Genomic DNA, 22,545 nt, shown 5'->3' on the forward strand with positions numbered 1-22,545 from the left:
GAAAGTCTATGTCAGGAACTGTCCAGAGCAGGAGAAAATCCCCATAGCAAACCTCTCCTGCTCTGGACAGTTCCTGCCATGGACAGAGGTGTCAGCAGAGAGCACTGTGGTCAGACTGGAAAGAACTACACAACTTCCTGTGGAGCATACAGCAGATGATAAGTACTGGAAGGATTGAGATTTTTATATAGAAGTAATTTACAAATCTGTTTAACTTTCTGGAGCCAATTGATTTGAAAAAATTGGGAAGCGGTTTGGTTTTAAAATGACAACTTTATGAAGCTGCAGGGCCATTAGAATTTACAGTACAAGATCTGAGATGCTCGTAGGAGCTAGTGTCAATGTGAATTATTATCAGTCTCCTATTCCTATGGATACTTTGTTACTATGGGTTCTCCACCTTGAGCAACCATAATAAACAATAAGGTTATCATAAATTGTCCCTCAGCTGGGAACCCCAGTGATCAGCTGTAACCTCAGAGAGAACATGGCAGTAAGTGTTCAATTTCTCTTCAGTGCCACCACAGGTAAAATAAGGTACTGCTGAGTGTCTATTCATATCAGCAGGCAATCATTGTGTTGCAGGATGGTACAGGTTCTACAGCACAAGGGACTCTTGTCTCCTCTCTTCTCTCTGAGGACCTTCTTCTATTACCTCAGAACTCCACAATAGGGTATATAATTTAGTTTTCTAATCTAGACAACCCTTTTAAGGCTGAATTCACACAGAAATGTTTTAAAACTCCTGTCAATGGGATTCCGCTGCACAATGCAGACAACTGAATTTCAGCTCCTGAGTTTTACATTGCTGAAATGTATATGCTGAAAGAGCATTCTTTCGGGTTTAATACTTTGTCATCTATGTGAACAGCACTGTCCGTGTGGTCCTAGCGCTGACTGATCAGGTGGCGCCGGCCGCCTTCCTATTCTCCAGCCAGAGATCCCGTATTGTAAACACAGAATTACAATGGAGTAAACATCCAAATGGGCACTGTCACTTTAAAAACTTTTAACATGTCATAGAGACAAGTCAACAGTTTTTTTTATCGGTCAAAAGACAAATCCCCAATATAAAGTCTATGGAACTGTCTTGGTCACATGCACAGAAAGCTGATTCTAGCAATTGGTCCGGGCCTGAACACTCAGACCCCGACCGATCAAAAGTTTTGACATGTCTCTACAACATGTCAAAAGTTTTTTTAAAGTGACAGATACACTGTATTTATTTTGTTAAAAGTAGAGGAAAACCAATCAGCTAAAAGCTGTGGGGAAACCTGGCAGTAAATATTCAGTTTTCCAGCAGCGCCACCACAGGGCAGACCAAGCAGTGCAGAGCACCCATTTTAATCAGTAGGCTGCAAGACAGGACAGGTCATCCAGAGAAGGAGAGAGATGCTCTATGATACCACTCTCCACTCTGGCCAAGTCATGAAGATCTTGACCAGAAGACAACCCCCCTTCCCACCTTTTAACTCAGAATTCCATAATATGGTACGTGCCAATGGGATTTCTAAAATGTACATTCCCTTCAAAGTGTTTGGTGTATATGGGGCAGTAAGGAGCTTACATTACTTTCTACGCCACAGCAATCTCCTGAGTCTGCGCACAGTGAGATCTCATCTCTGGTCTTAGGATTCCGGAAGCTCAAATTGAAGGATGCTCCGCAGCACTCGTGTTACGCTGAGCGCTCAGGGTCCCCGCTCCTCCCCGGAGCGCTCACAGCGTTCTCCTATTCGCAGCGCCCCGGTCAGACCTGCCGACCGGGTGCGCTGCGATAATGTTCCCAGCCGGGATGCGATTCACGATGCGGGACGTGCCCGCTCGCGATGCGCATTCCGACTCGCTTACCAGACCCGTTCCCCGTCTGTGCTGTCCCGGCGCGCGCGGCCCCGCTCCTTAGGGCACGCGCGCGCCGGGTCTTTGCGATTTAAAGGGCCGGTGCGCCACTGATTGGCGCATGAGGTTTTAATCAGTACCTTCACCTGTGCACTTCCCTACTTATACCTCACTTTCCCTGCACTCCCTTGCCAGATCTTGTTGCCATTGTGCCAGTGAAAGCATTTCCTTGTGTGTTCCTAGCCTGTGTTCCAGACCTCCTGCCGTTGCCCCTGACTACGATCCTTGCTGCCTGCCCTGACCTTCTGCTACGTCCGACCTTGCTCTTGTCTACTCCCTTGTACCGCGCTTATCTCAGCAGTCAGAGAGGTTGAGCCGTTGCCGGTGGATACGACCTGGTTGCTACCGCCGCTGCAAGACCATCCCGCTTTGCGGCGGGCTCTGGTGAATACCAGTAGCAACTTAGAACCACTCCACCGACACGGTCCATGCCAATCCCTCTCTGGCACAGTGTCACGATTCGGCTTCCAGGTAGTGGATCCTCTGTGTCAGCGAGGGATTGGCGTGGACCGTGCTAGTGGACCGGTTCTAAGAGGCTACTGGTGTTCACCAGAGCCCGCCGCAAAGCGGGATGGTCTTGCTGCGGCAGTAGCAACCAGGTCGTATCCACTAGCAACGGCTCTACCTCGCTGACTGCTGAGAAGGCGTGGGACAGAAGGACTAGGCAGAGGCAAGGTCAGACGTAGCAGAAGGTCGGGGGCAGGCGGCAAGATTCGTAGTCAGGATGGATAGCAGAAGTTCAGGTACACAGGCTTTGGACACACTAAACGCTTTCACTGGCACAAGGCAACAAGATCCGGCCAGGGAGTGCAAGGGAGGAGATCAGATATAGCCAGGGAGCAGGTGGAAGCCAATTAAGCTAATTGGGCCAGGCACCAATCATTGGTGCACTGGCCCTTTAAGTCTCAGGGAGCTGGCACGCGCGCGCCCTAGAGAGCGGAGCCGCGCGCGCCAGCACATGACAGCAGGGGACCGGGACGGGTAAGTGACCTGGGATGCGATTCGCGAGCGGGCGCGTCCCGCTGTGCGAATCGCATCCCCGACGGCCATGACAGTGCAGCGCTCCCGGTCAGCGGGACTGACCGGGGCGCTGCGAGGAGAGAGACGCCGTGAGCGCTCCGGGGAGGAGAGGGGACCCGGAGCGCTAGGCGTAACAGTACCCCCCCCCTTAGGTCTCCCCTTTTCTTTGACCGGTAACTGCCTCCCCTGGGATGAGGAAACCGGGAAAGAATGGAGGGTTTCCTCAACGGCAGGCAGTACAGCAGGAGTGGGAATGGGGAGGGAGGGCAGAGGGCGAAGCCTGGCACGGGGCAGTGTGACACCAGGACGGGGGCCATGAGGAGGCACAGAGGCTTGCCTGACGGGACTGGGAGGGGGGGAGAGGCACTTCCTAAGGCAGGCAGAGTCCCAGTTCTTGATCTCACCGGTGGTCCAATCAAGGGTGGGAGAATGAAGCCGGAGCCACGGCAGACCGAGGAGGACCTCAGAGGTACAATTGGGGAGAACGAAGAGCTCAATCCTCTCGTGGTGGGGTCCAATACACATCAGGAGGCGTTCTGTGCGTTAACGCACGGTGCAATCCAGTCTGACTCCATTGACCGCGGAAATGTAGAGCGGCTTGACAAGACGGGTCACCGGGATGCGGAATTTATTAACAAACGACTCCAAAATAAAATTTCCAGAGGCACCGGAGTCCAAGCAGGCCACGGCTAAGAGGGAGGAGTTGGCTGAAGGAGAAATCCGCACGGGCACCGTGAGACGTGGAGGAGCAGACTTGGAACCAAGAGACGCCACACCGACGTGAGCTGGGTGCGTGCGTGGAGGACGGATAGGGCAATCCACCAAGAAATGCTCGGTACTGGCACAGTAAAGACAGAGATTTTCTTCCCTACGGCGATTCCTCTCTTCCTGGGTCAGGCGAGACCTATCCACTTGCATGGCCTCCTCGGCGGGAGGCCCAGGCGTAGATTGCAACGGATACTGTGGGAGAGGTGCCCAGAGATCTAAGTCTTTTTCCTGGCGGAGCTCTTGGTGTCGCTCAGAAAAACGCATGTCAATGCGGGTAGCTAAATGGATGAGTTCTTGCAGGTTGGCAGGAATCTCTCGTGCGGCCAGCACATCCTTGATGCGACTGGATAGGCCTTTTTTAAAGGTCGCGCAGAGAGCCTCGTTATTCCATGATAACTCGGAAGCAAGAGTACGAAATTGGATGGCGTACTCGCCCACTGAAGAATTACCCTGGACCAGGTTCAACAGGGCAGTCTCGGCAGAAGAAGCTCGGGCTGGCTCCTCGAAGACACTCCGGAGTTCAGCGAAGAAGGCCTGGACTGTGGCTGTGGCAGGATCATTGCGGTCCCAGAGCGGTGTGGCCCAAGACAAGGCCTTTCCTGAAAGAAGGCTTACTACGAACGCCACCTTAGACCGTTCTAAAGGAAACAAGTCCGACAACATCTCCATAAGCAGGGAACACTGAGACAAAAATCCACGGCAGAGTTTAGAGTCCCCATCAAATTTGTCCGGCAGGGACAAGCGGAGGCTAGGAGCGGCCACTCGCTGCGGAGGAGGTGCAGGAGCTGGCGGAGGAGATGGTTGCTGCTGTAGCAGAGGCAGAAGTTGCTGTAACGTGGCGGTCAACTGCGACAGCTGCTGTCCTTGTTGGGCAATTTGCTGCGATTGCTGAGCGACCACCGTGGTAAGGTCAGCGAGACTTGGCAGCGGCACCTCAGCGGGATCCATGGCCGGATCTACTGTCACAATTCGGCTTCCAGGTAGTGGATCCTCTGTGTCAGCGAGGGATTGGCGTGGACCGTGCTAGTGGACCGGTTCTAAGAGGCTACTGGTGTTCACCAGAGCCTGCCGCAAAGCGGGATGGTCTTGCTGCGGCAGTAGCAACCAGGTCGTATCCACTAGCAACGGCTCTACCTCGCTGACTGCTGAGAAGGCGTGGGACAGAAGGACTAGGCAGAGGCAAGGTCAGACGTAGCAGAAGGTCGGGGGCAGGCGGCAAGATTCGTAGTCAGGATGGATAGCAGAAGTTCAGGTACACAGGCTTTGGACACACTAAACGCTTTCACTGGCACAAGGCAACAAGATCCGGCCAGGGAGTGCAAGGGAGGAGATCAGATATAGCCAGGGAGCAGGTGGAAGCCAATTAAGCTAATTGGGCCAGGCACCAATCATTGGTGCACTGGCCCTTTAAGTCTCAGGGAGCTGGCGCGCGCGCGCCCTAGAGAGCGGAGCCGCGCGCGCCAGCACATGACAGCAGGGGACCGGGACGGGTAAGTGACCTGGGATGCGATTCGCGAGCGGGCGCGTCCCGCTGTGCGAATCGCATCCCCGACGGCCATGACAGTGCAGCGCTCCCGGTCAGCGGGACTGACCGGGGCGCTGCGAGGAGAGAGACGCCGTGAGCGCTCCGGGGAGGAGAGGGGACCCGGAGCGCTAGGCGTAACACACAGAGGATCCACCCCAAGCCAGCCGAATCGTGACAGTAGATCCGGCCATGGATCCCGCTGAGGTCCCGCTGCCAGTTGTCGCTGACCTCACCACGGTGGTCGCCCAGCAGTCGCAGCAGCGCAACAAGGCCACCAGCTGTCTCAACTGACCGTGATGCTACAGCAGCTACTACCACAGCTTCAACAATCATCTCCTCCGCCAGCTCCTGCACCTCCTCCGCAACGAGTGGCCGCATCCAGCCTCCGTTTATCTTTGCCGGACAAATTTGATGGGGACTCTAAATTTTGCCGTGGTTTTCTTTCACAATGTTCCCTGCATTTGGAGATGATGTCGGACCAGTTTCCAACTGAAAGGTCAAAGGTGGCTTTCGTAGTCAGCCTTCTGTCTGGGAAAGCCCTGTCATGGGCCACACCGTTCTGGGACCGCAATGATCCTGTCACTGCCTCTGTACACTCTTTCTTCACGGAGATTCGAAGTGTTTTCAAGGAACCTACCCGAACCTCTTCGGCCAAGACTGCCCTGCTTAACCTGGTCCAGGGTAATTCTTCTGTTGACGAGTACGCCATCCAATTCCGTACTCTCGCCTCTGAATTGTCCTGGAATAACGAGGCCCTCTGCGCAACCTTTAAAAAAGGCCTATCCAGTAACATCAAAGATGTGCTGGCCGCACGAGAAATCCCTGCTAACCTGCATGAACTTATTCATCTTGCCACCCGCATTGACATGCGTTTTTCCGAAAGGCGTCAGGAGCTCCGCCAGGATATGGACTTTGTTTGCACGAGGCGGTTTCTCTCCCCGGCTCCTCTCTCCTCTGGTCCACTGCAATACGTTCCTGTGCCTTCTGCCGTGGAGGCTATGCAAGTTGACCGGTCTCGCTTGACATCTCAAGAGAGGACACAACGCCGCATGGAGAACCTTTGCCTGTACTGTGCCAGTACCGAACATTTCTTGAAGGATTGTCCTATCCGACCTCCACGTCAGGAAAGACGCACGCTGACTCCGCACAAAGGTGAGACAGCTCTTGATGTGAACTCTGCTTCTCCATGTCTTACTGTGCCTGTGCGGATTTCTTCTTCTACCTTCTCCTTCTCAGCTATGGCCTTCTTGGATTCCGGATCTGCAGGAAATTTTATTTTGGCCTCTTTCATCAACAGGTTCAACATCCCGGTGACCAGTCTCGCCAGACCCCTCTACATCGCCTCTGTTAATAATGAAAGATTGGACTGTACTGTGCGTTACCGCACGGAACCCCTCTTAATGTGCATCGGACCCCATCACGAAAAAATAGAATTTCTGGTCCTCTCTAACTGCACTTCGGGAATTCTTCTTGGACTACCGTGGCTTCAACGCCATTCCCCAACCCTCGATTGGACCACCGGGGAAATCAAGAACTGGGGTACTTCTTGCCACAAGGACTGTCTTAAGCCTGCTTCGTGTACTGTCAGTCAAGACCCTGTGGTTCCTCCGATATCTGGTCTCCCCAAGGCCTATCTGGATTATGCTGATGTTTTTTGCAAAAAACAAGCAGAGACTTTGCCTCCTCACAGGCCTTATGACTGTCCTATTGACCACCTCCCTGGTACTACTCCACCCCGGGGCAGAATCTATCCTCTGTCTGTTCCGGAAACACAAGCCATGTCGGAGTACATCCAATAGAATTTAAAAAAGGGGTTTATCTGCAAGTCTTCCTCCCCTGCCGGAGCTGGATTTTTTTTCATTTCCAAAAAAGACGGCTCCTTACGCCCTTGCATTGATTACCGCGGACTTAATAAAATCACTGTAAAAAAACGCTATCCCCTACCTCTTATCTCGGAACTCTTTGATCGCCTACGAGGCGCCCACATCTTTACCAAGCTGGACTTAAGAGGTGCATATAATCTCATCCGCATCAGGGAGGGGGACGAGTGGAAGACCGCATTTAACACCAGAGATGGACACTTTGAATATCTGGTTATGCCCTTTGGGCTTTGCAACGCCCCTGCCGTCTTCCAAGACTTTGTAAATGAAATTTTTCGTGATCTTCTATATACCTGTGTTGTGGTTTACCTAGACGATATTTTGATTTTTTCTGCTAACCTAGAAGAACACCGCCAGCATGTCCGCATGGTTCTTCAGAGACTTCGGAACAATCAATTATATGCCAAAATGGAAAAATGTCTCTTTGAATGTCAATCTCTTCCCTTCCTAGGATACTTAGTCTCTGGCCAGGGACTACAAATGGACCCAGATAAACTATCAGCCATATTGGATTGGCCACGCCCCTCCGGACTCCGTGCTATCCAACATTTTTTGGGGTTTGCCAATTACTACAGACAATTTATTCCGCACTTTTCCACTATTGTGGCTCCTATCGTGGCCCTAACCAAGAAAAACGCCAACCCTAAATCCTGGCCTCCTCAAGCGGAAGACGCATTCAATCATCTCAAGACTGCCTTTTCTTCTGCTCCCGTACTCTCCAGACCTGATCCATCTAAGCCCTTCTCGCTGGAGGTAGACGCCTCCTCGGTGGGAGCTGGAGCAGTACTCCTACCAAAAAATTCTTCCAGACATGCTGTTACTTGTGGTTTCTTTTCTAGGACCTTCTCTCCGGCGGAGAAAAACTACTCCATTGGTGATCGAGAACTACTGGCCATAAAATTGTCGCTTGAGGAATGGAGGCACCTGCTGGAGGGATCCACATATCCAGTTATTATATACACTGATCACAAGAATCTCTCTTATCTTCAGTCTGCCCAACGGCTGAACCCTCGCCAGGCTAGGTGGTCGTTGTTCTTTGCCCGTTTTAACTTTGAAATTCATTTTCGCCCTGCTGACAAAAACATTAGGGCTGATGCCCTCTCTCGTTCATCGGATGCCTCTGAAGTGGAAGCTTCCCCGCAACACATTATTCCTTCGGACTGTCTGATCTCCACTTCTCCAGCTTCCATCAGACAAACTCCTCCAGGGAAGACCTTCGTCTCTCCACGCCAGCGCCTCAGGATTCTCAAGTGGGGACACTCCTCACACCTCGCAGGCCATGCTGGCATCAAAAAATCCATCCAGCTCATCTCTCGATTTTATTGGTGGCCTACCCTGGAAGCTGATGTTGTTGATTTTGTGCGGGCTTGTACAGTCTGTGCCCGGGACAAGACCCCTCGCCAGAAGCCTGCTGGTCTCCTCCATCCTCTGCCTGTTCCTGAACGACCATGGTCTCAGATTGGTATGGACTTTATTACTGACTTACCTTTATCCCATGGCAACACAGTTATTTGGGTGGTCGTTGATCGATTCTCCAAGATGGCACATTTTATCCCTCTTCTAGGTCTTCCTTCTGCGCCTCAGTTGGCGAAACAATTTTTTATACACATTTTTCGCCTTCACGGGCTGCCTACGCATATCGTCTCGGATAGAGGCGTTCAATTTGTGTCTAAATTCTGGAGGGCCCTCTGTAATCAACTCAAAATCAAATTAAACTTCTCGTCTTCTTATCATCCCCAATCCAATGGGCAAGTAGAAAGAATTAATCAGGTTCTTGGTGACTATTTGCGACATTTTGTTTCCTCCCGCCAGGATGACTGGGCAGATCTTCTACCATGGGCCGAATTCTCGTACAATTTCAGAGTCTCTGAATCTTCCGCTAAATCCCCATTCTTCGTGGTGTACGGGCGTCACCCTCTTCCCCCCTTCCCACTCCCATGCCCTCTGGTTTGCTTGCTGTTGATGAGGTGACTCGGGACTTCTCCACCATATGGAAAGAGACTCAAAATTCTCTCTTACAGGCCTCATCCCGGATGAAAAAACATGCCGATAGGAAAAGAAGAATTCCCCCCATTTTTTCTACCGGAGACAAAGTATGGCTCTCCGCCAAGTATGTCCGCTTTCGTGTCCCCAGTTATAAACTGGGACCACGTTATCTTGGTCCTTTCAAAATCAAGTGCCAAATCAACCCTGTCTCTTAGAAAATTCCTTCTTCCTCCTTCTCTCCGTATTCCCAATGCTTTCCATGTCTCTCTCCTTAAACCACTCATCCTTAACCGCTTCTCTCCCAAAGTTGTTTCTCCCACACCAGTTTCCGGGTCCTCTGACGTTTTTTCGGTGAAAGAAATTATGACATTCAAGACGGTCAGAGGTAAAAAAAATTTTTGGGTTGATTGGGAGAATTGCGGCTCAGAGGAGAGGTCATGGGAACCTGAGGACAACATCCTGGACAAGAATCTTATCCTCAAATTCTCAGGTTCCAAAAAGAGGGGGAGACCCAAGGGGGGGGTACTGTTACGCCGAGCGCTCCGGGTCCCCGCTCCTCCCCGGAGCGCTCACAGCGTTCTCCTATTCGCAGCGCCCCGGTCAGACCTGCCGACGGGGTGCGCAGCGATAATGTTCCCAGCCGGGATGCGATTCGCGATGCGGGACGTGCCCACTCGCAATGCGCATTCCGACACGCTTACCAGACCCGTTCCCCGTCTGTGCTGTCCCGGCGCGCGCGGCCCCGCTTCTTAGGGCGCGCGCGCGCCGGGTCTTTGCGATTTAAAGGGCCGGTGCGCCACCGATTGGCGCATGAGGTTTTAATCAGTACCTTCACCTGTGCACTTCCCTACTTATACCTCACTTCCCCTGCACTCCCTTGCCGGATCTTGTTGCCATTGTGCCAGTGAAAGCGTTTCCTTGTGTGTTCCTAGCCTGTGTTCCAGACCTCCTGCCATTGCTCCTGACTACGATCCTTGCTGCCTGCCCTGACCTTCTGCTACGTCCGACCTTGCTCTTGTCTACTCCCTTGTACCGCGCTTATCTCAGCAGTCAGAGAGGTTGAGCCATTGCCGGTGGATACAACCTGGTTGCTACCGCCGCTGCAAGACCATCCTGCTTTGTGGCGGGCTCTGGTGAATACCAGTAGCAACTAAGAACCGGTCCACCGACACGGTCCACGCCAATCCCTCTCTGGCACAGACGATCCACCTCCAGCCAGCCGAATCGTGACAACTTGTACTCCGGGTGTAGGGTGAAGAGAGTCTGACGAGACCTGGTGGAGAAAGCTGAACAATAATATCTGTTAGTGATCGGGATGGCGAGAGTCTCAAGAGAGTCAAGGAGGTCACACATAGCTAAAGGGAATATTGGTGGGTTTGGTTGGTACAGTCAGAAGTTGTCTCCTTTTTGGTGACAGAAAACACCCACCTGTGCCGAAAAACATTGACTTTGACATTGCTGTGTCTTTACCTATAGTTACTAGTAGTAGTTCAGTAAAATCCATGTTGGTTCAGGTTTTTAGCTTAGATTCTTCAGATGTTATTGTCCTCAACATCTTAAAAATGAAAACACCTAAGAAGTGAGTTATCTCCTATCCCAGTTGATAAATCTCTTGCATTATATTTAAAGGGGTTCTCCGGTGGAAAACATCTTAACCTCTATCCAAAGGATAGGGGTAAGAAGTCTAATTGTGTTTGTCCCGCCGCTGGGGACCCCCACAATCTTTGCTGTGGCACCCCAGACATCTAGTGCACGGAGCGAACTTCGCTCCGTGTCCGATGACTGGTGACTACAGCCGCTACGCCCCCTCCATTCATGTCTATGGGACATGAATGGAGGGGGCATGGCGGGACGTCACCATCACGGAAGCTCCAAGCTTCCATGTTCTGGATGCTGCAGCTGCCACCCTGGAAATCGCGGAGGTCCCGCCGATGCTTAAAGAAGGAAATACCATAAAGGGTCTGCACAAAACACAAAGAAGCCAAACGTGGCTAAAGGTCAATGTGGGAAAAGCTTGCCAAAATGGATCCAATAATTTTATGGTGTTATAAGATGAAGTTTCCCTTTAAGCTGTAGTGTTATTACTGGTTCATACCACTTTTCTGTAGTATCACCTCTTCTACCTCTAGATAAAGGAGAAAACACTGTCAGAACTGAATAGCATCAATAACTCCTCCCATCACTATCTACATGGAGGTAAAAACATTTCTAACCCTAAAAATACTCATTATGTTATACCCCTGTCAGACATAGGGTTATATCCTTATAATTCCTAGGAGACATTGCGATGTACCTAACCGATGTTGTTCCCATAGTGAAAAGTGCAGGATTGAGAATTCTAGACATGGGGATTTCGTGAAACAACTACACAATTTCTTGTGCAATTAAAATATGATGCAGTCGCTTTAGTACAGCTTGGAATGTAACAACTTTTTCAGCCAGGTGAATTGACATTTGGTCTCTGTCCCTTTAACATGATGTTTCTAAGCAACTTTACTGAATTTAGGTGCTTTTAGAAAATGTACGTGTAATGAATGTAGTTACAGATGCAGATGTGAATATTCAAAGCTGAATATGTTCTCAGTCTATCTGACACTACCGATGAGGATCCTCACAGAGTGGCTTACTGTGATGCAATATGAAGACTTTTCCTAACTGACGACACAATACTGAGAGAGATGTGGAAGGAAAACTTATCATGACGTGACAGCCTAAACATCACTAACTATGACAAAGAAAGCCTGACAAAGAGATTAGTGTATTTCAGAGAGACCCTTGTTTAGCCTTATTCTCTCTGATGATGAAAAACTCCTTCTGGGGAGATGAAGAACTTAGGGACTGTATCCTCACAGCAGGAGTTCACCTCGATGAGACCCCTATGACTAAGTGTGTGTATGATGTCCTGCAACAGCAGAGCGAAGAGATGTGTACACTATGCTGGCCTGGGCAAGACTGACTTACAGGCCTGAGTTCACCCCTTATCCTGGGAGAGGGAGATAGGACTAGGGACTTCTCCTGCAACCACTGGTTGGGAAGATCATGTGACCAGGGACCATCATTCATCTGTTCTACAGTAATATAGATTTGAAGCTAAGTGTACTTACATAAGTAGTATCTGTTACGCCTAGCGCTCCGGGTCCCCGCTCCTCCCCGGAGCGCTCACGGCGTCTCTCTCTCCGCAGCGCCCCGGTCAGTCCCGCTGACCGGGAGCGCTGCACTGTCATGGCCGTCGGGGATGCGATTCGCACAGCGGGACGCGCCCGCTCGCGAGTCGCATCCCAGGTCACTTACCCGTCCCGGTCCCCTGCTGTCATGTGCTGGCGCGCGCGGCTCCGCTCTCTAGGGCGCGCGCGCGCCAGCTCTCTGAGACTTAAAGGGCCAGTGCACCAATGATTGGTGCCTGGCCCAATTAGCTTAATTGGCTTCCACCTGCTCCCAGACTATATCTGATCACTGCCCCTGCACTCCCCTGCCGGATCTTGTTGCCTTTGTGCCTTGAGAAAGCGTTTACTGTGTTTGTCCATACTGTGTACTTGACCTCCTGCTATTGCCATATTGACTACGAACCTTGCTGCCTGCCCCGACCTTCTGCTACGTCCGACCTTGCTCCTGTCTACTCCCTTGTACCGCGCCTGTCTTCAGCAGTCAGAGAGGTGAGCCGTTGCTAGTGGATACGACCTGGTTGCTACCGCCGCTGCAAGACCATCCCGCTTTGCGGCGGGCTCTGGTGAAAACCAGTAGTAGCTTAGAACCGGTCCACTAGCACGGTCCACGCCAATCCCTCTCTGGCACAGAGGATCCACCTCCTGCCAGCCGAATCGTGACAGTAGATCCGGCCATGGATCCCGCTGAGGTTCCCCTGCCAGCTATCTCTGACCTCACCACGGTGGTCGCCCAGCAATCCCGACAGATCGCCCATCTAACTCACCAGCTGTCAGAAGTGTCCACCATGGTGCAGCAACTTCAGTCGCAACTTCTGCCTCTGCTACAGCAGCAACCATCTCCTCCGCCAGCTCCTGCACCTCTTCCGCAGCGAGTGGCCACTCCTAGCCTCCGCTTGTCCCTGCCGGACAAATTTGATGGGGACTCTAAGTTTTGCCGTGGCTTTCTTTCACAATGTTCCCTGCACTTGGAGATGATGTCGGACCAGTTTCCTACTGAAAGGTCTAAGGTGGCTTTCGTAGTCAGCCTTCTGTCTGGGAAAGCTCTGTCATGGGCCACACCGCTCTGGGACCGCAATGACCCCGTCACTGCCTCTGTACACTCCTTCTTCTCGGAAATTCGAAGTGTCTTTGAGGAACCTGCCCGAGCCTCTTCTGCTGAGACTGCCCTGCTGAACCTGGTCCAGGGTAATTCTTCCGTTGGCGAGTACGCCATACAATTCCGTACTCTTGCTTCTGAACTATCCTGGAATAATGAGGCCCTCTGCGCGACCTTTAAAAAAGGCCTATCCAGCAACATTAAAGATGTTCTGGCCGCACGAGAAATTCCTGCTAACCTGCATGAACTCATTCATCTAGCCACTCGCATTGACATGCGTTTTTCTGAGAGACATCAAGAGCTCCGCCAGGAAAAAGACTTATATCTCTGGGCACCTCTCCCACAGTCTCCGTTGCAATCTACGCCTAGGCCTCCCCCCGAGGAGGCCATGCAAGTGGATCGGTCTCGCCTGACCCAGGAAGAGAGGAATCGCCGTAGGGAAGAAAATCTTTGTCTGTACTGTGCCAGTACTGAACATTTCTTGGTGGATTGCCCTATTCGTCCTCCACGTCTGGGAAACGCACGCTCGCACCCAGCTCTCGTGGGTGTGGCGTCTCTTGATTCAAAGTCGGCTTCTCCACGTCTCACGGTGCCCGTACGGATTTCTCCTTCAGCCAACTCCTCCCTCTCAGCCGTGGCCTGCTTGGACTCTGGTGCCTCTGGGAATTTTATTCTGGATTCCTTGGTGAATAAATTCCGCATCCCGGTGACCCGTCTCGTCAAGCCACTCTACATTTCCGCGGTCAACGGAGTCAGGTTGGATTGCACCGTGCGTTACCGCACAGAACCCCTCCTGATGTGTATAGGACCCCATCATGAAGTCATTGAGTTCTTCGTCCTTCCCAACTGTACCTCTGAGGTCCTCCTCGGTCTGCCATGGCTCCGGCTTCATTCTCCCACCCTTGATTGGACCACCGGGGAGATCAAGAACTGGGACTCTGCCTGCCATAGGAAGTGCCTCTCCCCCCCTCCCAGTCCAGTCAGGCAAGCCTCAGTGCCTCCTCATGGCCCCCGTCCTGGTGTCACACTGCCCCGTGCCAGGCTTCGCCCTCTGCCCTCCCTCCCCATTCCCACTCCTGCTGTACTGCCTGCCGTTGAGGAAACCCTCCATTCTTTCCCGGTGTCCTCATCCCAGGGGAGGCAGTTACCGGACAAAGAGAAGGGGAGACCTAAGGGGGGGGGGTACTGTTACGCCTAGCGCTCCGGGTCCCCGCTCCTCCCCGGAGCGCTCACGGCGTCTCTCTCTTCGCAGCGCCCCGGTCAGTCCCGCTGACCGGGAGCGCTGCACTGTCATGGCCGTCGGGGATGCGATTCGCACAGCGGGACGCGCCCGCTCGCGAGTCGCATCCCAGGTCACTTACCCGTCCCGGTCCCCTGCTGTCATGTGCTGGCGCGCGCGGCTCCGCTCTCTAGGGCGCGCGCGCGCCAGCTCTCTGAGACTTAAAGAGCCAGTGCACCAATGATTGGTGCCTGGCCCAATTAGCTTAATTGGCTTCCACCTGCTCCCAGACTATATCTGATCACTGCCCCTGCACTCCCCTGCCGGATCTTGTTGCCTTTGTGCCTTGAGAAAGCGTTTACTGTGTTTGTCCATACTGTGTACTTGACCTCCTGCTATTGCCATATTGACTACGAACCTTGCTGCCTGCCCCGACCTTCTGCTACGTCCGACCTTGCTCCTGTCTACTCCCTTGTACCGCGCCTGTCTTCAGCAGTCAGAGAGGTGAGCCGTTGCTAGTGGATACGACCTGGTTGCTACCGCCGCTGCAAGACCATCCCGCTTTGCGGCGGGCTCTGGTGAAAACCAGTAGTAGCTTAGAACCGGTCCACTAGCACGGTCCACGCCAATCCCTCTCTGGCACAGAGGATCCACCTCCTGCCAGCCGAATCGTGACAGTATCTTACCTCAACAAGACCCTCAAGCCCTGGGGGCACCACCGCCCTATGGTTATAGGATTGGTTTTGATGGGTTGCGGGAATGGTTTGCCATTGGGGTTGGGTTTGGACAGGGTCATAATGTTTGTTCCAGGTATGTCCTGTATAAAGCAATACATACATAAATACCCCTTATATAGTTATATCTCCATTCATGTATACGCAATATCAAGGCTCGGGTGTATGGCAAAATACAAAACAGCATTGGGGCCCATAGCAAAGAAACATAATGAAGATTCTGAGCTTGTCATGTAGGAGAGAGGCTGTGACATTCACCCTTATTTTGGAAAAGGGGATGGTAACTTTGGGCGGAGACCGGTATATGCCTGGGGGAGGGGGGGTCACCAATAAATGACCTTGTTTTACTGGCAGGTGATAATGGGTGAGAGTTGCAATATCCTTGAATTCTATCAAATCAATGTTTGTAACATGGACTAATAAAAGACTATCCCTGAGCTGAGTCCGATTACAATAACATGAGGTCACAGTGCTGTTGTACCACGGTTTAAGGTCCGGTCAGAAAACGAGATATTGGGCAAAAATGAGCCGACCGGAGTCACTATCTGACTCTGGTCGGCTCATTCAAATTAATGAGATAAGGGCCGGGAGTGCCTGGTTTTCACTCCCCCAACCAGATTCGGGGGCCATATGCTTAAAACGTAGTGTAAACCCAAAACAGTATAGAAAAAGAGACCTAAATATAGCTACATCAAAAGAGTTTGTTCCTTGGAATCTCTCAGTGATGGTGCTTTGCTGAGATGTTACAAAAGACCCCCCTCATTGTCCATCATACACTTTTTATCTTTCTTCAAGACCGCCCATCTAATGTTATCTGGGTTGGGGCTGGACTTGGGGGATGATCCGATTCTGTCACCTGAAGGCTCGGTCAGCACTGAGGCTAAGATCTAAAAATGTGAGACAACATGCACACTGCGCATGGCACAACCATTGTACTCAGTTTTCTCTGTTCCATCCGGAGTGTCCGGGGCAAGCCAAATACCAAAACTTTGTATCTCTTCCTTCCCCCATCTGAGGCTCCTCATATTTGGTTTCTTTAAGACCCCTGAAACCCATCTATTCTGAATAGAATTTTTCCTTGACCCTCCCTACAATAGGTATCTAGGTTCTAAAACCTTAATTCAAGCAGATGGAACCTTTTAGTGAGAGATTTCTGTTTTTCAGAGAGCGGGTCTGGCTTTTCCCACTTGAGCCATCACTGGGAGGGATGGTTTGTACCATAAAAGGTGTGAATTAGTCCTGTACTTCACATGGGTATGTATACACAGGGCATGAAAGGGAAATAAGGCTTCAAAGAGGGGAGCACAATTTCAATATTACTTCTATAGCATACTCAAACACAACAGAGTATAGGCCTCATAATCTGAGACAATAAAGTATAGGCCTCATAATCTGAGACAATAAAGTATAGGCCTCATAATCTGAGACAATAAAGTATAGGCCTCATAATCCAACACAACAGAGTATAGGCCTCATAATCAAACACAATAGAATATAGGCCTCATAATCCAACACAACAGAGTATAGGCCTCATAATCTGAGACAATAAAGTATAGGCCTCATAATCAAACACAATAGAGTATAGGCCTCAAAATCCAACACAATAGAGTATAGGCCTCATAATCCAACACAATAGAGTATAGGCCTCATAATCCAACACAATAGAGTACAGGCCTCATAATCAGACACAATAGCGTATAGGCCTCATAATCCAACACAATAGAGTATAGGCCTCATATTCCAACACAATAGAGTATAGGCCTCATAATCCAACACAATAGAGTATAGGCCTCATAATCAGACACAATAGGGTATAGGCCTCATAATCCAACACAATAGAGTATAGGCCTCATAATCCGACACAATAGAGTATAGGCCTCATAATCAGACACAATAGGGTATAGGCCTCATAATCCAACACAATAGAGTATAGGCCTCATAATCAAACACAATAGAGTATAGGCCTCATAATCCAACACAATAGAGAATAGGCCTCATAATCAAACACAATAGAGTATAGGCCTCATAATCAGACACAATAGAGTATAGGCCTCATAATCAGACACAATAGAGTATAGGCCTCATAATCAGACACAATAGCGTATAGGCCTCATAATCCAACACAATAGAGTATAGGTCTCATAATCCAACACAATAGAGTATAGGTCTCATAATCAAACACAACAGAGTATAGGCCTCATAATCAGACACAATAGAGTATAGGCCCCATAATCAAACACAATAGAGTATAGGCCTCATAATCAAACACAACAGAGTATAGGCCTCATAATCAGACACAATAGAGTATAGGCCTCATAATCAGACACAATAGAGTATAGGCCTCATAATCAGACACAATAGAGTATAGGCCTCATAATCAGACACAATAGAGTATAGGCCTCATAATCAAACACAATAGAGTATTGGCCTACTTAGGCCCAAATCAGACTTTAGAATGAGTCTACTGAATATTTAAAATGACAGCCGATGCCGCTGTCACTTTTAGTCAGTAAGCAGTGGCTGTTGGTACTTATGACAAGTGAGAACCCCGAGGAGACGCCCCAGGGGAGGTCAGGAGGGTGCGAGTCTGGACCCTGTGGTGGACCCTGGATAGGGCACTGAGATGGTAATTAAACTAACACCCACATAAGATTTTGTGCTCCACTGCTTCTCTGGTATGGGGCCCATAGCAGTAGGTTTGGACCATGGACTGGAAGAACAGTTTTGCACAGTGGAGTGAAGAAGTATGGCTTGACTGATGTGGGGGGTGCCTTCCTACTACTATCAATAGGAGCATTGTAAAGAGAGGGCTCTCAACTGAATGGGGCACATAGGGGGCCTATATCTATATGGGGAAGTATAGAAGCCTACAACTATTAATATCACTGTCCCATCTTTGGATTGTAGTCTAGGGTAGCATGGAATCCATCTCTTACCTCATCAATGATTCAGGCTGCCATAATCCTCTCTATGATATACGCTGCAGCTCTGCTCCATTAGGGCCACAACTATGATCGGACAGAAAGGTGAATTCTAGAAGAGCGGTCATCGTGTTGGTACACTTAGTTGGACCTTTACTGGAGGTGATCCTCATAAGGTGATCTGTTAATTGTCTTATGACAGCCTGATAATCACAGTGCAATGTCCATAGAGCTTACAACTTAACTGAGATAGTGATAGTGACCAGACCCCCCCCCCCCCCCTCCCCTTGAACATGTCCTTATTACTAGCCCTTTAATGACTCGGGTAGTTTTGTACAGGACTAGAAAAACATGGCTGCCACCTTTCAGGGTCAATGCTGATCCTGCACACTTACCCACATTTGAATTGACGATAAGTGCCTCCTTTGACGTAACCTACTTTTGATTAGTGTTGAGCGGCATAGGCCATATTCGAATTCGCGAATATTCGCATATTCGTAATATTCTCATTTTAATTTCGCATATGCGAATATTCGCGTGTGCGAAAATTACCATATGCGAAAATTTGCATATAGAAAAATTAACATAAGCGGAAATTCGCATATACGAAAATTACCATATGTAAAGTTTCGCATATGCGAAAATTCGCACACCAGTCTCACACAGTTGTATTAGAGCCTTCTTACACCACATAAGCTGGAAGCAGAGAGGGATGATCACTGTGATGTGTACTGTGAAAAAAAAACCAAAAAAAAAAACGAATATTCGTAATTACGAATATATAGCGCTATATTCGCGAATATTCGCGAATTCGCAAATATGCGATATTCGCGAATAAAATTCGAATTGCGAATATTCGCGAGCAACACTACTTATGATATATACTAAGGGACTCGGGGCAAGCACTTTTACGCCCTCTTGCAGCAAGACCCTGTGTCTTATCACTTATCTGCCTGAGGACAAAAAGAAGGGTATCTCTCCATATGGGCTGGTTTAGCCGTTAGAATTTTACCATGAGCAATATTTAAAATAAAAAAATTATATTGTGCTTTATTCAGACGATGCGAAACACGTCGTCTGAATAAAACGCAATTGTTACGCTGAGCGTTCCGGGTCCCCGCTCCTCCCCGGAGCGCTCGCAGCGTCCTCTCATTCGCAGCGCCCCGGTCAGACCTGCTGACCGGGCGCGCTGCGATATTACTCCCATCCGGGATGCGATTCTCGACGCGGGATGCGCCCGCTCGCGATGCGCATCCCGGCTCCCGTACCTGACCCGTTCCCCGTCTGTGTTGTCCCGGCGCGCGCGGCCCCGCTCCTTAAGGCGCGCGCGTGCCGGGTCTCTGCGATTTAAAGGACCACTGCGCCACTGATTGGCGCAGCAGGCCTAATCAGTATCCTCACCTGTGCACTCCCTACTTATACCTCACTTCCCCTGCACTCCCTCGCCGGATCTTGTTGCCATTGTGCCAGTGAAAGCGTTTCCTTGTATGTTCCTAGCCTGTGTTCCAGACCTCCTGCCGTTGCCCCTGACTATGATCCTTGCTGCCTGCCCTGACCTTCTGCTACGTCCGACCTTGCTCTTGTCTACTCCCTTGTACCGCGCTTATCTCAGCAGTCAGAGAGGTTGAGCCGTTGCCGGTGGATACGACCTGGTTGCTACCGCCGCTGCAAGACCATCCCGCTTTGCGGCGGGCTCTGGTGAATACCAGTAGCAACTTAGAACCGGTCCACCGACACGGTCCACGCCAATCCCTCTCTGGCACAGAGAATCCACCTCCAGCCAACCGAATCGTGACAACAATATAGTTGTTACAGCGAGTGCTCCAGTCCCCGCCTCCGGATCGGAGCGCCCGCTGCCTGCTTTGGTTGCCCCCGGTCCCCGGCGTCTCCCGTTCAGAGACACTGACCGGGAGTGTGGGTCCTATTGTCCCAGGGACGCGGCTCGCGTGGGGGCTGGCCACCGCTCACGCGCCGCGTCCCCCTCCCTCTTACCTGCGCTCCGCGCGCTGCTGCTCCGTCCTCGGTATCCCGGTTCGCGCGGCCCCGCTCCCCAGGGCACGCGCACGTGCCATCTATGGTAAATTTAAAGGGCCAGCGCACCAATAATTGATGCGCTGGTTCCTGATTCCCCCACTGTGTCCCTGCCTATTTAAGAGTTCTTCCCCTTCCTGCCCTTGCCGGATCTTTGTGCCTAGTGCCATTTTGAAAGCGTTCCTTACTGTTGTGTATTGCCTTGCCCATTGCCGAACCCGTTGCTATTGTCCTCTCGCCTGTAAACCCTTGCTGCCTGCCCTGACCTCTGCTACATCCGACCACGCTCCTGCCTTCTCCTTTGTACTTTGCCTGTCTCAGCAGTCAGTGAGGTTGAGCCGCTACCGGAGGACATGACCTGGTTGCTACCGCCGCTCTGGTGAAAACCAGTAGCAACTTAGAACCGATCCTCCGGTACGGTCCACGCCAATCCCTCACAGACAGAGGATCCACCACCAGCCTGCTGAATCCTGACAGTAAGATCCGGCCATGGATCCCGCTGACGTTCCATTACCTAGCCTGGCGGACCTCACCACCATTGTCGCCCAGCAAGGTCAACAGCTGGCTCACCTAACCACTATGATTCAGCAGCTCCTGCCATCTCAGCAACAGCCAGCAACTCCGTCTGCATCTGCCGCTTCTTCTCCTCCTGCAGTTGCTTCCGGATCCAGAATCCATTTGTCCTTGCCGGACAAATACGACGGAGACCCCAAGCAGTGCCGAGGGTTCCTGTCTCAGTGCTCCCTTCATCTCGAGTTACACTCAGATCAGTTTCCAACTGAGCGAGCCAAGGTTGCCTTCATCCTTAGTCTACTTACCGGGAGGGCCCTGGCCTGGGCTACACCACTTTGGGACCGCGCTGATCCTGCCACCACCTCTGTACAGAACTTCTGCCTGGAATTCCGTAACATTTTTGAGGAACCCGCCCGGGTTACCTCCGCAGAAACTGCCATACTGAACTTGACCCAAGGAGGTTCCTCGGTGGGGGACTATGCTATACAGTTCCGCACACTCGCCGCAGAACTAAATTGGAACAACGAAACCCTCTGTGCTACTTTAAAGAAAGGACTTAATTGTCATATTAAGGATGTCCTTGCAGCTCGAGAGCTGCCCTCTACCCTCTGTGACCTCATCTTGCTGGCCACCAGGATTGATAAACGTTTTTCCGAAAGACAAGAGGAACTCCTCCAGGAGAAAGAAAGGACTCGTCCAAGACATTTTCCTCATCTTGCTCCCGTTTTCTTAAGTCCACCTCAACCTGTTCCTGGGCCTCCCACCGTGGAAGCCATGCAGGTGGACCGGTCTCGCCTGACCCCACAAGAACGAAGCCGTTGTAGAGACGAGAATCTATGTCTGTACTGCGCCAGTACCGAGCACTTCCTGAGAGACTGTCCTCTTCGTCCTCCATGTTCGGGAAACGCCCGCACCTAGTAAACGTGGGAGAGGCGTTGCTGGGTGTGGATTCTTCCTCTCCACGACTCATCTTATCTGTGCAGTTGTTCCTACCGTCCAAGTCCTCCTTCACGGCTGCCGCCTTCTTGGACTCCGGTTCTGCTGGCAATTTTATCTACGCCTCCTTGGTCAAGAAGTACCTAATTCCCATAGTCCGTCTGCCTAAACCCTTCCTCATCTCTACAGTAAATGGTGAGAGACTTTCTGCCACGGTTCAATACCGTACCCAGCCTCTTCGGATGGACATTGGGATATTTCATACAGAGGCTTTGGAGTTTTTTGTCCTTCCTTTTTGTTCCTCAGAGCTTCTGCTGGGTCTTCCGTGGTTGCAATGCCATTGTCCAGTCCTTAATTGGACCACCGGGGAGATTCTACATTGGGGTCCCTCCTGCTCTGACCAATGTCTCAAGCCTGCTCCTATTAAACGGGTCCCGTCTGTACTTCCGCCACCAGGTCTTCCCAAGTCTTACCACGGTTTTGCGGATGTCTTCTGTAAGAAGCAAGCAGAGACTCTTCCACCTCACAGGCCTTATGATTGTCCTATTGACCTGTTACCTGGTTCTTCTCCACCTCGGGGCAGAATTTACCCTCTCTCTCCTCCGGAGACTCAAGCCATGTCTGACTATGTACGAGAAAACCTTCAAAGAGGGTTTATTAGGAAGTCTTCCTCCCCTGCCGGAGACGGTTTTTTATTTGCCTCTAAAAAGACGGTTCTCTCCGCCCTTGCATAGACTACAGAGGACTTAACAAGATCACCATTAAGAACCGCTATCCTCTGCCCCTGATCTCAGAACTGTTTGATCGTCTCAGAGGGGCTAAGATCTTTACCAAATTAGATCTTCATGGGGCTTAT

General features: G+C 50.9%; 1 protein-coding gene across 16 annotated transcripts in view; it reads left to right on the forward strand.

The window, feature by feature from the left end:
- LOC130367542 (uncharacterized) overlaps positions 1-22,545 on the forward strand; it is a 352,795-nt gene that overhangs the window by 38,428 nt on the left and 291,822 nt on the right. The gene's annotated exons all lie outside the window — the stretch shown is intronic.

The sequence above is a fragment of the Hyla sarda genome, chromosome 4 (assembly GCF_029499605.1).
Source record: "Hyla sarda isolate aHylSar1 chromosome 4, aHylSar1.hap1, whole genome shotgun sequence".
NCBI classification, from domain to species: Eukaryota; Metazoa; Chordata; class Amphibia; order Anura; family Hylidae; genus Hyla; species Hyla sarda.